At 39.2% G+C, this 18,239-nt stretch overlaps 1 protein-coding gene across 1 annotated transcript in view; it reads right to left on the bottom strand.

Annotated features, from left to right (window-relative positions):
• Positions 1–18,239, bottom strand: part of LOC122768623 (cadherin-22) — a 133,520-nt gene that overhangs the window by 83,231 nt on the left and 32,050 nt on the right. The window contains exon 3 of the mRNA XM_044024732.1: positions 8,808–8,926. The gene's annotated coding sequence lies outside the window, so the exon portion shown is untranslated. The remainder of the gene's footprint in view (positions 1–8,807; positions 8,927–18,239) is intronic.

An 18,239-nucleotide genomic window follows, 5' to 3' on the forward strand; every position in this document is an offset into this window, starting at 1 on the left:
TTTTGTGGTGGTATAAAAACACACACTGTTGAAACTTGAAACTTGAAATGAAACTTATTGGCTAATGCTAAAAAAAATACTTACTCCACTGACAAGATATAAACAAATCCCTAATGTTCCCAAAACTAAAATTGCTTTCCCACCATGTCATGCATTAATTACCCATCACTAATCACACTTAATTTAAACCAACCATTTCCTATTTTAAGAGACCAATCATATTCAGTAAAACACTACCGGGAAGACAACAGGCTCATTATTTGAATGATCTGCGTTGTTAATCACATAAATAACAACGTTCACAGCGGGATTCCATCAGGTCAGCAATTCAACATGTGTCATTTGTTTAATTTGTGTGAAAGTGCAGCTAATTGAAAAGAAAAACACCATAACTAAAGACGGGAGGGAAAAAAAAAGAAAGAAACAGCAAACAGTCAATAGATCCATTCCAGTAATGATGTGTCTGAACACAGTATGCACTGCTCCCGCAGGGGCCAGCTGGCCGTTTCATTTTAAAGCCACACATGCACCATAGTAGCACACATTTATCACAGAGCAATGGGAGGTTGTGGACCCTGGGAGAAAAGAGCATTGTAGATTCCAGGCGTGTGCACACAGGTACACTTTACACATGCTACACAAGCAGAGGTATGATATGCATACACAAGCATATATATATATAGATACATATATGTATCTATATATATATATTATATATATATATATATATATATATATATATATATATATATATATATATATATATATATATATATATATACATATATGTATCTATATATATATATATATATATACATATATGTATCTATATATATATATATATATATATACATATATGTATCTATATATATATATATATATAAATATATATATACATACTTGTTTATATATGTGTCCCATTTCATGCTCATACATACACAAACACAGCTGTGAGCCTGTGGTAACACAGGAAAAACAAATAGTCACAGCTGCTAGCTATATAATGACACCCTGTTGGGCTACTATGACAGTAATAGCCCTCCAAACAGCAGTGGGATATTACTGCTAGTCACACAACACTATCAGCAAAGAAGTTTTCAGACCCTGACACCAAGCGAACACTTGGACGATGGTTTTCATTATTAATGAGGTATTGCGCCTCGGTTTTACAACTAGGCTAATTAATGTTTTTTCTCTTCCTTGGATCAGTGCATATGATTAGTAACAATATTCATCAAATATCCCACTGTCACTGCTAGAGTTGCACTGAAAGTTAAACTCTACCACATAAAAGCAACAGTCATTTTTTTCCCAAAATCTTAATCCTTGAGTTCTGTGTATACATATATATATAAAGTCATGATTCGGTTTGTATCACGATGTTCAACCCACGGTTCGATACAGAGCCGCTTAAATTCACATAAATACAAAACCATATATATGTATATACCGTAACTAAGGTTACATTTGTATTCTTTCTTTTGCCATGCACAGAAACAGATCTCTTTACATAATTCCCCTTTGCGAGCATATTCAGCATGGAGACACCTTGTGAAAGGACAGGCAGGTTGAGCAATGGCTTGGCACATCTTTCTTATGAACATTTACAGAGCAGGCATTACAAAAGCTACTTGACAGGTACGGTAAACGCTGCCAGCCCAAAGGCTTGAAGGCCTCTTTTAATGACAATCTCTGTCATGCCGAGTTGACACAGTTTTGCTCAAGCAATGCAACACATCCCATGTTGGAATTACACAATTGAACTGGAGCTGCAACGAACGACTATTTTTATCATCGATGAATCTGACGATTGTTTTCTCGATTAATCAAGTACTCGGTTGGTCCATAAAATGTCAGAAAACGTTAAAAAATGCCGATCAGTGTTTGTCAAACCCAGAAATAATGATGTTTCTTCTTATTTCTTATGGAGCAAAGAAACAAAGAATATATTCACATTTAAGAAGCCTGAAGAATCAGAAATATTGTTTCAAGAGCTTCAAACCGATTTAGTAATTGATTAATAAACGATTAATCAAGTAACTGTTTCAGCTCTAAATTGAACATCAACTTATATTCCTCAAATATTATTATTTAAATAATTATTATATGTAATACTATTTGGTTCTGCTTGTTTTTGCATCAACAACCAGAACACATTCTGGCTTTACCTGCCAATAAACCTGAACCTAAATGTTATACTTTCTAATTTATCCACTTACATTATGAATTATGCATGCATTTATATTATGTCAATATTTTATCTTACTCTTTGGTTTGTTTCCTCCCTTCTCATGAGTTAACAGAATGATAGTTTAAATATAATGTAGAATTATTGACTATAAGCAGAGCCGCACACTGTATATGACAACTGATTGCCCAGTGATGACAGATAAACACATGCACAGTCCACAGAAACACGGAGGCCATTATGAGTGAATACACACTCATGTGTGGCCTGTTGAGTCAGAGTGATCATTTTCCATATTTTCTGCCACTTTAGACACTTACTCAGTGCTGCCATTTGGAAAAATCACAAAATCAAAGACACACAAGTCACAACATATGACCAAAGGAGCAGAGAGAGAGAGAGAGAGAGAGAGAGACTTGTTGAAATCGAGACGGTGGAAGGCATTTGCTCCAGCAGTGCACTTGTTAAAGATAAAGAAAAACAAGAGACGGCTGAAGACGGAAGAGAAAAAGGACGAGTGCAAGAGAGAGAAGAGGGAAAAATCCAGAGGCAGCGGCTAAGTGATCATTTGTGTCTTATTCTTCACCCCCAGCGTAACACAGGGCTCAAACAAATTCTTCTAATTCTTGACCGTGCATTAGCTTTGCAAGCAGGGACCTTGTTTCACTCCTTCAATTAAATGCCCACCTGCACATAATTAACGACGGTTTTGTCCACAGATCAATAAAGAGCCTGTTCATTAAAAGTCACTTTGCCTCTACAAATATCCCCTTCCTTGTTCACTATTGCATCTGAAGAGGTGGCAGAGTGCCTGGCACAATTTCCATTCCATTTTAAAGTCTGTTTTTTGTTGTTGTTGTTTTTTATAATTATAGATATATATATATTTCTTCAGCTGGCACAAGAGGGAAGACAAAGACGGAGTGAAAGCTTACTGAAAGTAAAAAAAAAAAGCTTTTGAAACACAAGTGACAAGACATGTGGGAATTTAGCTGAATTTAAGAATCATATAATCTCTTGTAAGAGGAACAAACAATATCATTTAGTACCACATGGGAAACAACGCAAGTGTACAACAACAATAAATCGTCAGTTTGTTTTTGTGATTGCCTTTGATAAGAGGTCAGCAGCTACCCATACGTTAAAAACAAATACAAGGGCGCGCGGAGATTCACAGGGGATACTTCTTCAGATCTCTACGCACGAACCGTACGTACACGTCGTGCCAAATTCACACACGGTGTCTGCATCAGCTTTCCAGCCGACAACTGTCATCGTTGTTTACAGGTGCCAAGAACAAAAGACCTGTCTTGAAAGATTAAAGATCGATAAACCCAACAGCGGCAGAATTTAACATGGACCACGCCCAGCTGCCAACCACCTGCCACAGCTAACACACCGAATGATTAAACCAGTGGTTTCTTCATTCTCTCTGGTCACAGACACATAAACGCAGTTTGCCAAAAAGTAATGATCAATGCACCCATACTGTTGCTTCTCGCCTCTTCCATCTGCCATGGAATCACAGCGTCTCTGGAGATGGATAACAGAGTTTGAGCACAGAGCACTCTCAAAGTGTACTTGGATGCATTTTTCATTGTGTTTATAAGATCGTTCATCTGAGGCAGTTTCGTTGAATTAAAGTATAAAAACCATGTCATTTCTTTGCACTGTTATACCAAGACAAGGTTGACCACTGATAACATTTGTGGTAACAAGGTTATTTCTGCTTTTTTTCTCTATGATGTTATTTTGTTTTATTTCAACCTCACATTGTTGCCTGTGGGGATTTGTACTGATTTTTACTGGACTGAATGGCAAGGGGTAATCTTCATAAAGGACATATGAAATCAGTACTTTCACATTTTTTACATTTGTACAGAAAAGAATGTCCGAATGTTTTGTTTTGGCAAATGAACTCATATCAACGAGCGAGCAAGAGTGAAACCTCCAGTTCATGATTCAGTAGAGAGCAATCATCACTGTGCCATTCTTGTGATACGGGGTGTTTAATTCCTGCATCATGGTGTGTTATAACAGGTTTCACAGTGTTACAAGTTCAATCCCATGTGTTATATTGCATTATTGAATTGCAAAATTCTGTTTTCCACTACATCATACGTGTGCTTTAACAGCAACATATGATCCTGGCAACTGCGTTGATATTTTCTTGTGTGAAAATCCCACAAAATAGGTGAATTTTGCAATTCCCTTTTATAAAGCCCTAAATAAATACAAGGTAAATAAATGATTATACAGTGATATGTTGGAAATTTCCTTGGTCCACAATTGCGCTTCCATCACATGTGTTGGAAGCCTAGTTTGTAAGAGGTAATGAGAGAGATATGTTCAATTCAAAATGTTCTGTTCTCTCAATATTCCCTTAATCTTTCTGTGTGAGAACCCAATTTTTCTGCACCAATTTTGAATCAATCCACTCTGAGTCGGCTTGGCCGTAGATGGATTGCCTTGTGCAACATCTGGCAGTCTGCAGACAGTGTGCATCCTCTATTCATTCACATCCTCATCAGTTGGTGTAAAATTCGTTCTTTGAATCTTCTCCATGGCAGATTGCTCATTCAGCAAGGATTCATAGTATAAATCATCCTTTATTTTGTTTAATTTGCTAAACACAACCACATGAATTCTCTCTGTCTGTGTCTTAAGTCTGATGAATGTGGCAGAATGGCTCTGAATTCCCCAGCTCCCAACGCTATGATGTGTGCCAGTCTACTGGATTAGAAGACATATGGAGGCACATGAGAACACAAGCATGAGTAAACAAACTAACCCACCCTCTCTGACACACAAACACACACACAGTTACATAAACAGAATGCATACTGTATGTACATGTACTGTAACCTGATGAGGGAAGAACCTGTATTTGAACTCGTACAGATGATCTGGACATACTTGTGCTTTTTAAAGATTGCATGTTTCCAATTTTACTAAACTGTGAGCCTCTGAGATTTGGAAGTCATTAAAAGCCATCTATTACAGGCACACGGACTTAACACACACAGTAATATTTTCATTTGATGCAGTTAATCCAAATCTTTGGTTGTTAAACCTCTGAGGCTTGGGCAGCACGCTCTAAAAAGCACCACACTCCCTCACACATTTCAGAGCGCCTGCAAAACTGTTCTTCGGGACTAAGTTTGATTTGAACATATTATTCAAACACCCTTCCTAACAATAGGGTTCAGTATGTGTACTGTAAATAAACATTGTTTTATAGTAGACCAAGGGCTTAGTATATGCATGAACACTGCAACCTCAATTTAAGAGCCACATCTGGAAGATGATCAATACAATATTTTGACCTTTATTTTATTTTTTAATATATATATATTTATTATATATATATTTTTTAATATATATATATATATATATATATACATATATATACAGTACCGTAGTTTAAAATAAAGAAATAGAAGTATGAAAAAAGAAACAAACTAGAGGACAGAACAATGCCATCCCCAGTCACACAGTGTTACATGTTACAAGTTACTGCTTTCAGAGAATGACTCTTTATTCCTCATGTTGTGAGGACCTAAATCTTTACACAGTCACATTATGGGGACTTGTCTTCCTAATGGAGACAAAATTCAAGTCCTCATATCATAAATTACTACATTTTAAGGTGCATACATGTTTAAAAGTTAGGCTGAGATCAGGGTTAGGTTAAGGTTAGTGTCAGGGTTAGGATTAGGCCAGTAGTAATTATGGTTAAGGATAGAGTTAGTCTCCAGGACATTAATGTAAGTCAATGCAATGTCATCTGAAGTCACAGAAACCAGTGTGTGTGTGTGCTGTATGTGTATCGGTAATCATATAAGAAAGGTTGGTCCCTGCAAGTGATGGAAAAATAGTTGGTCCCCATTAATCACGGAAACCAGTAAGTGTGGGTGTGTGTGTGTTTGGTACCTTTTTAGGACCTTTATAAACACTGACCTTGTCAGGACCAGTAGTCCTCATCGAGACTAAAACCTTGTCCTAAAGAGGCAGAACCTAATTTCTGAGGAACCGGTTAAGTTTAGGGCTAAGGCTTGTATTGCAGTCAGGTTAAGGTTAGAGTCAGGCATTAACTGGTTATGGTTAAGGTACATGGATAAGGTTTTGCTTTGACCGTCCAAATGAATGGAAGTCAATGCAATGTCCTCAGAATAGTTATGCAAACCTGTGTGTGTGTGTGTGTGTGAGAGAGAGATAGAGAGAGAGAGGGAGGGGGAGAGAGAAGCTGTTTGTGTATTTGTCCCAGATTCTGTAGGTTTGTGCACAATAAGTCTGGTTTGATCAGTGCTGAAGGATTTAGAGTTAGTAATGCCGTATCCTGGCTCGGTACCAGTGTCATACGCTCACCACTCTACCTCTTTGAACTACACAGCCACCACGTGGAAAAAAAGGAAAACGTAGCAATTGACTTGTGACATCTTCTTATCATGTATTTCTGGAGATACCGCTTTGAAGTGTACTGTGGCTGCTGCTTTTATGATGACAAATGCTGTTGCTGAACCTTGTATAAACAAACAAAAACCATTCTCCTCCTGTTTGGATATTTTAAGCAGGGTTCACCAGAACTGCTCGCCGAGATAACCTAGTGCTCCACGGAACAGAGAATTATAAATAATAAAACAATGGACACAAAAATCCAATAACAAATATAATAAATCAAACGTAACCTTTGACCACTGCCTCGGGCCTTTGTCTTTTAAAGGACCATACACAGACATAAAATATGTTAATTCAGATGTATAGATATCATTTTGGGCAGAAACAAGACGTCAGTGGAGAGGTGCCTTTACGCAGCAGGCAGGACAACAACTTTTAAAGATAACATGGCTTCTAGAAAACAGGTACTGCATGTGTCATCAGGGGTTGCTATAACAGTTGGTCGACGTGAAAGGCTTTAATGGAACGGGAATGTTTTGATCACTGGCCGCAAACAAGATGGGAATGTAGATACAGATGTTTTACTCCTCCGAGGAAACAAACTTTGCTTGTGCCTGAAAGCCTTTAATTTAAAGAGGCCACTGAAGTGTCCCTTTGTCTGCCCATTTCACTCTATTGAAAATAAACATGCCGGTACTAAAAGTGCCAAATACCAAAAGTACTGGAGAATGGCTAAACAATGAACTGTCAAAGGCAAAACTTCCAAGGCAACATCTCATAAGGACATCAGAAGCCGTGGGTAAAACTCCAACTAATTATGATTAAGTGTTGTTAATGGTTTGAGTTGGTGTCCCAAGTAACAGTTGATATAGCAGTGTAATTAAAACTGCGTTATATTGCCTACTTTAGTATTCCATTCATTCATTTAAATGTCTACACTGAATGACAGCACAAATTAATTCAAAATATCCTCATATGTTATATGAGACCACATGTCGTCCTCCCACTCCACTAATATGACACGGATGTGGAACTGACCTCTTGTTTTGTCATTGATAGTTCACACGATTATTCACAGATGTGAAGGAAGCAAACACCAAAAGTGCCACACAAAATAAACCTCTAGTTACGTCTCCATTCAAAAATAAGGACTATAGCATCCTGCACCTTAATAAAATGGAGATAATATATAACCATAAAGCATCTATGGGCTCTAGAACGCTCTAACGCCACACATACACACAGGAATGCACGCACACAAACACACACACACACACACACACAAAATACCAGCAGTAGCAAAACATCACTCCCGGATGTATCAGATTATGCCACGCAGTACATTCAATTACATGTGATGGCAGATGGCGTAAACCAAATCAAACACATAATGTAGAAGATTGGATCCCTCAGTTATATATTAACCCTGATATCCAAAGACCTGACACAGGACGAGACATATTACGACAAGGAATGATCTGTGGAGGCTCTAAACTAACTCTGCACTATTTTTTAAATAAAATCCAATCCAGATCAATGGGAAAACACATGTTGTGGTGAAGCACTAATGAGGGAAAGAATACTGAGTGAATCAGACATTGACAGGAAACACTGTCTATTTCCTTGTTTACTGTTATCGACTCAGCTTTACATGAAACTAACTCACTCGTTTTATTATGGTAATCAAGAATTAATTACCCCAAATATTATGCAACTGCTGTGTTTGTAGTGACTGTAAATGATTTATTTGTAATAATAATGGTTCACTCTAATGTATTTATTCAGCGAGAGATTTTTGCTGCGATTATATGCTATTTTAATTTGCCTATGGCGTTAATGATATACCTCTACAGTGCTTTATAGTTGAAGTATTGAGCCTAGCTTTCCCATATCAGACCTGTATTCAATGGCCTTTCAACCATTTACCATATGTTGTATAAATTTATTGACTCTTACCAACATTAGCTGTGCAGGCTGATACTAAATCATATTGAATGTGTTTTTCTTTTGAGTCTCCAAAAAAAAAAATGTATTAGAGATATCGTATTTAGGCTAATGTCTGCCTGAAAGTACATAACAACCAGCAAAATTAAAAAAAGATCTTTTGGTTCAGTTTTCTAACGGCTGTCTGAACAGTTTTGTTTTTTAAATGATAAAGATAGGGAAGCAAGGCAGACCTTATTACTTCATAGCTGATGGTATATGCGAATAAGAGACTCACCATTCTTTTGTCAAATGACCTTTCTGACACTCTCTGCAAATGATGGCTCACAGGACCTTCTGCTTTAGTATGCCCAACAACATGAGTCTTCCTCTATCTCTGCAGACCGTCTCCAAGTTCTGAAAAACAAAACAGACACCGCATTAACTTTATTGTTTGTCCCTGTTAAAATAAGAGTATGCCACAGTTACACATTTTCAAGGTGAAGGTTAAGGGACAGTTGGGCAGGTGGAAACAGAAAGAAGCAGGAAGGAAGGAAGGAAGGAACAGAAACAAAAGGAGGTAATTTGCTAATGGAACATGGAGAAAAATGATGTGGATCCACATTGAAAGAGGATGAAAAAGAGCATTGGTATATCTGGAGAGAGCGAGCTATAGGGCAGGAGCTAAAGTGATTTCAAAAACACCATCATTAACTGCCATCCTCCTTTTAGGTGCAAGGCTGGAGAGCCAAGGGTTAGAGAAGGGAAGAAGCAGATGGAGGGGAAAAAAAGGAGATACTGTATACGCCCAGGAGATCATTTAATGGCCTACAATCTTCATTTAATTACCTGCCTTGGGCCTCCAAAAGAGTCTTCTTTCCTTACCTTGGGTATAAGATGCAGGGGTCCTCAAGAGATTGTGGTACAGCTATTTAACTATGTTAATTAAAGTCTAACTGGAATCTAATCAAACAAACTTGTGATGATGGCTTTGCAAAAAAAAGCTATCCCCAGATACAGAGTTGCCCTGTAAGTGTGTCCAGCTTACAAGCCACAGACTCTGTCAGCAAGATGAAGCTTCAGGATTTAATGTTCTTAATTCATTCACTTTCTACCACTTTATCCTCCACAGGAGGGTCACAGGAGGGCCGGAGCCAGTCCCACTAGACATAGGACGAAAGGCAGGGTACGCCCTCCAAACATGTCCCCAGTCCATCGCAGGGCCAACGGTCAATTTCGAGTGTTCAGTTATTAACCCAATCCCCAATATGCATGTTTTGGGACTGTGGGAAAAAGCTGGAAGGAAATCATGACCAGATCCAAACCGGTAACCTCCTTGCTGAGAGGCAACAATTCTAGCCACTGCATCGCCGTATAACCCACTCTTAATTCAGTAAAACATAATTTGCAGTCTTGCTCAACTGGCAGGAATAGAGGTCATTTAAACTGAATGGATGTTTGGCTGAGAGAAATGCAAGCACATTACATCAAACATAATTTTCGAGACCTTTGCAGGGAGGAACATCCGGTTGTGAGACTGTGCAGTCTGCTGCATGTTTGCAGCTGTGACACTATTAGTATCATTACAATTACAAAGAAGCCAGTTCAACAATGTGTGCAGAATAGATAAAAACCACACTCAGGTTGTATCTTTAGATATTACACATGCATAAACTTCCGATGTTTGAACATTTTTATTAAGCCTTTACACAATTCATTAACCTTAAGGAGAGCTATAACCTTCCTGTGCGAGCTAAACCATGCAGAAACTACATACTGTCATGTATTGTAAGTGTTTTCTTTAAATCACAGCAGAAATTCAATTTCACTTTAAAGCGCAGTGCAAGCGAAGGGTCCTGGAATACTGTTTTTGTTTCTACTTTCTTCTGAGGAATGAACACATTGGTTCCACAGTGCTCAGTCATCTTAAGGCTTTAAGAAAAAAAAAACAAAAAAAAAACCCTGTACAATAAGATACCATACGGCCAAAAGAAAACACACTTAGACGTGAGGAGCAGAGATTCTCTCGGGGCATGTGTCACAGAACAACCCAGGAGCACTCCTGTTTACACCATCATTAAAGACTTCTGCGGGCCATATCACACGCCTGGTTAACCACATCCTTCTAATGGCCTGTCACGTTATCTGAGAGCACAGGTGATTTTGATCAAGTGGCGGTGATGAGCAGTCGGGGGGAGGGGGCATGGTGAGCGGGGCGTCACTAAACCTAAAAAAGACATGACACATTAACATCGCATCGCAAGATAGCGGTGCAGCTACAAATGTGTCTTTTTGATTTATTTTACATTTGTGCATATTATCGACAGTGTACTATACATTTACCCAGTGGGTGCAGACCCCACTCAAAGTTGTGGGAGATGTTTGACGTGTCCCTTTTCTGCTAGTTTATGTGTTTATGTACTAATGTTTATGTAGATTTGGCCACGCACAGCAGTCAGTTCTCACTCTGTGCTGCACCATCAACAACGAGGCAGAGACCGACCTTGCCTCGTGTCACATGACACCACATGAAACCAATCTTACACCTTTTATCACCACAACTGTGGGGGAGGAGCTTATACTTTAGGGAGCTACAGCTGTAACATAATGAAACAGAATTAACAATATTTGAAAATGAGAGATTAGTGTAACTGAGGAATGCACCTAAAGGGAGATTTACAAAAAAAAAAAAGCTTATTTAGCTTATTATTCATTATAAAGAAATAATGAATATGAAAATACAAAATCGTTCAAAATGAGATCTTGACCAAATGAACAGTCTTTCATTTTTCGGTTTATCTTGATCTATCTTAAGATTCCAGTCTTTTCTTCACAATTTATAATAATAACACTATCCATAAACAACACGAAAAGACGTCACTGTCTGATGCAGATTCATTTGGGGGTTTGCAAAGGTTGATTATTTAATTATACCTCAGCTCATTTTGCTTACTAATGTAGTGTGAGGTGTAGCTTTACACAGGATTAGAAGGAGCCTTAATCTTAAATGATCCAAATGACCCATTTACACGTTTATCTGTTGCTTATCTGATGAAAAGCATGGTGACATGCCGAGTTTACATGGACACAATGTCAGAGATACCTTTTCACTTTTTTTACATCTTTACTTCTCTGTGTGGAGTTTGTGGGTTTTCTCCCACAGTCCAAAAATGTGCGGGGTTGTGTGAGGTTAATTGACCATAAGTGTGAGCGTGAATGTTCTCTGGCGACCTGTCCAGGGTGTCCCCCGCATCTCACCCTATCTCAGCTGGGATTGGGACTCCAGTCCCTTGTGACCCTCATGTGGAGGACAGGTAGGCAATGAGTGAGCGAGTGAATCAAGCGTAGTGGCCCTGCCCAGAACACACGGGATGATCCTCTGTGATTATGTGAAGCCTCTGCACCCCCAGTCTGTATTTTTCTTTTTCTCCATACTTTGGCTCTTAGGAAGTTTTTATAACGATTCCCAGGGGGCGGCAGTCTATTTTTACAGGATCCTGGAACACAGTAGTCATGCAGCCCCTCACGGCGGCAGCTTTAGGTGACAATGCTGACACACAGCCACATGATAGTCCAATCTAATCTTTTAATCGCTACGGTAACTTGATGTCTACGGGTGAGTTGGGGCAAGCTAGCGGTGAGGATTGTATATCGTCTGCAGAGATATGATATGATCCTTGAACACATAACAAAAAATACACACTTGCTCACACATACACACACACTGTCTCACCCCACCCCTAGAGAACTGTGGTAAAGCCTTGTGTATCTGCGGGAATTAACAGATCAGTGCAGAGGAGCAGCCACCCTGCTTTTTAAGTCTTTTCCTGAGGTAGTGCTTCAGAAGCCTGCTGCAGAGGAGGATAAATGCGTAGCAGTCCCCCAGGCCCAGCACCTCCTCAGCTCCACTCAGCTCTCTCTTTTACTGGCCCCTCCTTTTCCTCCATCCATCCTTTATCCTCACACCCCTTCTATTGCTCATTATTTCTATCCCACTTCTTTTTTATCAGCATCTAATTCTTCTTGTCCTACTATCTGTCCCTCTTCCCCTCAGGCCTCTGTTCCATGCTTCCTTATCCTACACCCCCCCCAGTTTGTGTCCCTTTCCCCCATCTTTAGAACTCATCCATCTGTGTTCCTCCAGATTTCAGTAATGACCGCGGCTTATGGCCAGCTACAGAGTATAGTCACTGTGCTCATTGTAACCGTAGTTAACAGAACACCGGCTGAGCCTTGTAACGGGGACTCAAGGCCACTCGCTGCAGTGTCTGAGTGTCTTAGAGGGCTAAACTCTCGTGATTTATCATACATCACGTTTTAAGTGACTAGCAGATCGCGAAAGTTCATGAACTTACAACAACCTCTACAGATGTGACTGACTTGTGACGCCGTTCAGTGACATTTTCTGAATAATTAATGAACTACTAAGTGTTCCTGGACTTGCTACTTAGACAAATGTAATGGCATCTGTAACGCAGACAAATTGCATCGCTTCCCAAAGAATTAGATTCCATCAGTTATGCGTGGTGCTGAACCAGTTAAGGGTCATCAGACTGTGAAGAGTACAAGTCCAGTATGTCCTCAAGCACACACAGATGATAGGTAAGCAGATCTGTTAAGTGAATCTGGCAAACAGACGACAGATTTATTAATTTGTTTGTGCACTGGTCCGCTGGCCTGCTCATGAGGCTGCTGATGTCCAGTCTGGATTGATGAAAAGTATTGAAATTTGGACGGATGAGTGGATATGAATGTTATTTTCATTTGCCATTTAAATACATACATTTTATATTGTATATGAGGAAGCGTGCATTACTGTGTGTATGTATTGATGGGTTAATATGTTACATCCGCCTGCCAAGTGACCACAGAAAATGAGTACCATCTGGAATGTTAACGCGCACAAAATAGAATAAAAATAATAATATTAACAAATATGCACACATACAGCTGATTAAGTGTATCTGTGAGTTTTAGCCAACAGCTCACGACTTCCATTACTTCAAGTAACCATGATTGACATTCCTAGAAACAAAACAATTACAAAATAAGGATGCTTCTGACAAATCTCCACAACTGGCGAAGAGACCACTCAACAACAAAATTAGATTTGTATCGTCAGAAGAGGAGGTGAAGTGAAAACAGTTTCACATATCTTATTGGTAAAAAAAAAAAAAAAACTTTTTCACAAGTTTGACAATTCACATATTACCCTTGTTATGTTATTGTTATCGGTGAGTTTCTGAGGTGGTCCTGAAGATTCTGCCCCCCCCCGAAAACACAGAGGGAACGCTGCAGTCGATAAACTGCAATAAAAACATTGCCACGCTGCCAAGACATGGAGAGAGAATGAGTTCATTACATGTATTTTAAAAAAAGAATACCAAAAACAAAACTTTGCTTTAAATGGACGTGCGTGTATGCAGTAACATGTGGGTGGTAATCTTTGCTGAACACCAAACAGAGGGGTCTGTGTATTGCTAATGTTGTTGGGAACTGAATCAGTTTCACAGTCACAGACGAGTACTTCTCGTCCTTAGGGGGACAAAAAGTAACAATGAGTGACATCGTTCAGAATGAGACGGAGTTTATTGTCATTGCACAAGTACAATGCAATTGAGCAGCCTTCATACCCGGTATGATTAAAAAACACAAGGACAAAAACAACGCAATGTTTACCTGGAAATACAAAAAAACAATAAATCAAAATAAGAACGATAAGAACAAGAGAGATGAAAAAATAAGACCTCAGTGTGAGCTAAGCATGTATTTACAACTAAAATGAACGTATATGATAACAATACATTGAAGTCTTCTCACTGTGAGAATGGAATAGAAACAGAAGCTCGCAATGGGAATGTTGTGCCAAGTATAGGAATAGTTTCATGTGTGATGAGTATCGCATGAGTATCGAGTATCACTTTTCTGACACAGAGAACTGAAAGGGTAAACTGCGCAAGTGAAATGTGGTTAACACTTTGTTCAGACTGCCCAAATAAATGAAAGTCAATGCATGTCCTTAATAGACCAGCTGTGAACTGTGTGTGTGTGTGTGTACGTGTTGTCTCTGTCCTCATGGGGACCACCATGCATTGACAGTTTATATCTGTTTATCAATACTCAAATGAGACTTGAAATGCTTTCTAACTAACACAATCCGTTTTACTCTGCTCATCCACATGTTTAACGAAATCGACTTAAACAAGTGATATGACCAGTCAGGTTATTGGTTGTTGAAGTCAAAATTCTGCTAATGAGAGACAGGCTGTCAAATCTGACAAGGTGTGGCGCTCCGTGTGCATCGTAAGTTTATATTTCAGAAAAAAAAACCTTGAGTGAAAGTATGTGTTTCGTGACAGTGTGCGTTTCAGAGGGTTGCAGAAGTTATGATATGATTTGGTAAGTCAGACTTTGAAGAACCCATCACGTCAGGTGAATATACACAGGGAGCTGAGACCCACAAGGTTTCATAAGCCTGTGCCATACTTCAAATGGCAATGAGAAAGCAAAACAAACTTCCAAGTCAATCAGCCACCCTCTCTCCTCTCTTCTCTCTCATCAATCTATCGCCTTCAAAAAAAAGATAAAAGGTAAATGATTACAGGGATGGTTATCCAGCAACAGAATTTCAGTAATACCTTCACATTTGATGAAATAAGGTCTTACAGAAGGATGAAGAACACACATTCAATCAAGTTGTGTGTATAGAAGGCCAAGAGATTTACAGATTTAACAGGTTTGACATGAGCTTCAACTTCAAACACATCCTGATTTTCATAAAAGGCTTTCAACATACTGTTGAACTCGAGTGTATGCAATGAAAAAGCATTATTTACTACTAAGGAAAAGGGAAAGGGTAGCTCTAGAGTCAAGAAGACAGAGGCAAGGGGCAATTTCTCTCACTCCCTTATGCAGAGCAGAGAAATAAAACATGGGCTGAGAGACACGACAGTATCCAACAGAAGTGAGAAAATGTGCCTTGAAGATAACACAATCAAGGAAAGGGAAAGGGTTTGCTCAGTTGCTCTTGGTTATTCCTATCTGTTTATGCAGCCTGAAGTGAAACAATGTTAAATTGGTCTAGCCAACACACACACACACACACACACAAACAAACACTTTTTTTTCACTTCAATGCATGAGTCAAGTTTTACCAAATAAGTGAGTCATGTTCAGCTATAGTACAACAAACAAAACACTCTCCAACTTGCCTGAACAAATGAATTGCAACATTTCAGTGCTTAGACCTTTTAGCTTGATGAAGCATTGAGGGCTACACTATAGATTTGTCGATGCAACCAAGAAAGTGTGCTTCGATTGTTGTTTTGAGTCCTTTCGCTGCAGAACTATGCAAAACAACTCTTTTTTTCCTTGAGAATATGGACCCCATACTCATGACAACAATTTTGGCAAGCACAAAAACCGGGCAGGGTTTGACATACGTACTTCTAGATCGTTCAGATATCTAGGAAATTCAAAAACTATGGACCGGCAATGTGTCCAGGGTGTGACCCCGCCTTTCGCCCTATGTCGGCTGAGATTGGCACAGCACCCCGTGCAACCCTCATGTGGAAGATAAAGTGGTAGAAGATGGATGGATGGATGGATACCGGAAAGAAGAGAAATGTAGCTTTGCGCCCATAGACTTGTCATTACGGTAGCCCCCAGGACTTCCGGGGAATGACCGTCCAATCACAGACCAGCCCGTCACACGTTCGTGACGTCAGCTTCTGAGCACCGGAATTCCTAAAAGGTTGAATAACAGCCAGATATTGAAAGTGAAAGTTATCTTGGGCACTTTTTGACAATTCTACAGCCATAAAATCTAAATAAATCCAGGTGGCCTGATTATCATAATGATCATAAGAGGGTTAATCATAAGGCAGTGTGTATCCGCTTAACTGATGAGTGTTTATGTTTTACATGAGAGGACTGCATCGGGGATGGGGTGCCGCGGAATCAAACACAAATCTCGTGGGATTGGGAACATACTGAGATTGCTGCGGGCAAACAAAAAAGAAAATATCAGGCAATGTCAACCAACCAGTGCAGTGAGCAACAACAAAAAAAACATTTTATTATAAAAACAGGAAAAGGTGAGATGAAACTGTGACACCTCCTGGCATCTCTCTCTCTTTTTCTGCGTGTGTGTATGTCGTGTCTCCAAAAGGTTGAGAATCACTTCTCTATTGTGACAGATGGTAATGGAAACAAGCAGTTATTTGTCATGTGTGGTATACTCCACTAAGCAGGTAAGGGTCAGAAATCTTAAAGGAAGTGGGATTAAGAAAATATTCCGAAGCAGGGCTCTAATTCATGTGCCTTTTCAGTGCATCAATGACAATATTGTAAGCAATTGGAGCGTCTGCAAATTATGCAAAATAATGTCTCAAATGACTCAATTTGCAATCAGCAATCAAAGCAAGGCATTTAATTGTAAATGAAAAAGGTTACAGTGTAATAGACGTTTCCTTTGTTAACTGAGAGTAGTCGGCCTTATACTACATGCCTACATGATCTAAGCAAACCATAGCAAACTAAAGCCAGTGTAATTTAATGCTAAGAATAGTTTAACCCACTGCCCAGAGGGCCTGGCAGTGGTAGAAATATAATGAATGCTGATCTTGATCAACCGTAATACAATAAATCATTGTATAAAACGTTGTATGAACATGTCAGGGTCAATCAAATAATCATTAATTATTGTGTAGAAACAAATAATTTTTATAGTCAAGAAACCGCCAACTGGAAAACATAGGTTTTGTTTCATAGGTTTTAATAATGCAGCGCATTAAAGGGCAATCAAAGCAATCTATGATGTAGAGAGCTAAAAATATTTTACTTTGGTAGTTTGTTTTCTGGAATTAGTGATAGAGAGGAAGAGAAGCCATCGCAGTGAGGATTTACAGAAATGTTTGTAGTAGGCGTGTGTGCACGATCAGCTTCTTTTTCCATCCCCATTCTGATGTTATCCACATATGATCAAACCCATGTGGTGTATCAGCATTGTTTGTCACAGAATAATTCATGTTTGGCACTGTAAACACACTGACAATATTCCTTTTTTTGAGTTTCTGAGCTTAATATTGCAGCGAATCCACCTGACAGAGCCAGATAAGAGTTTGTGGAGCGCTCTGCAACTTCTCACGGCAGCTCAAGAGTTGGCAAGATAGTGGGGTGACATAAATAAACAAATAAATAGATAAATAAAAATCTATACAATTAGGAAGTTTCCTCCCACAGTAGCCACTGCATAAACTGTTGTGCTGTTATGGGGATTTGTTCTCCCTTCAGGAAGATTCCTTCTGCAGTAGATTCTCTGAAACAGCTTTTCTATGCTCAGGCCACCTCTTGTCTGTGTACACTGTGAGTTATTTCATGGTTCAGTCTCTGTTTTGGAACTCTGATCTGTGCCAATTTTGTTTTTGTTGTAGGAATGTTGTCCATGATGTAGAAGTTACACGCATTTTCCAGGGTGTCACACTCACACACGCAGTGTTTTCCGGTCCAAGTGGCGCTCGTGACAGCATGTCAGCTGCAACCAGCTGTTTCCCTGGCATATGAACGATCCTTTACTGGAATATCATTCTCAGCCTGAATCTGAAAATACATGGAGGTACTGTAAGTCATCCAGTGGACTGGTGCCTCAACAATGAGATGAGAGGCTTATGATCTGAACGCACGGTCAAGTCTAATCCCAGGAGATAAGCACTCAGTCTCTCGTATGCCC

The sequence above is a fragment of the Solea senegalensis genome, linkage group LG4 (assembly GCF_019176455.1).
Source record: "Solea senegalensis isolate Sse05_10M linkage group LG4, IFAPA_SoseM_1, whole genome shotgun sequence".
Classification (NCBI taxonomy): Eukaryota; Metazoa; Chordata; class Actinopteri; order Pleuronectiformes; family Soleidae; genus Solea; species Solea senegalensis.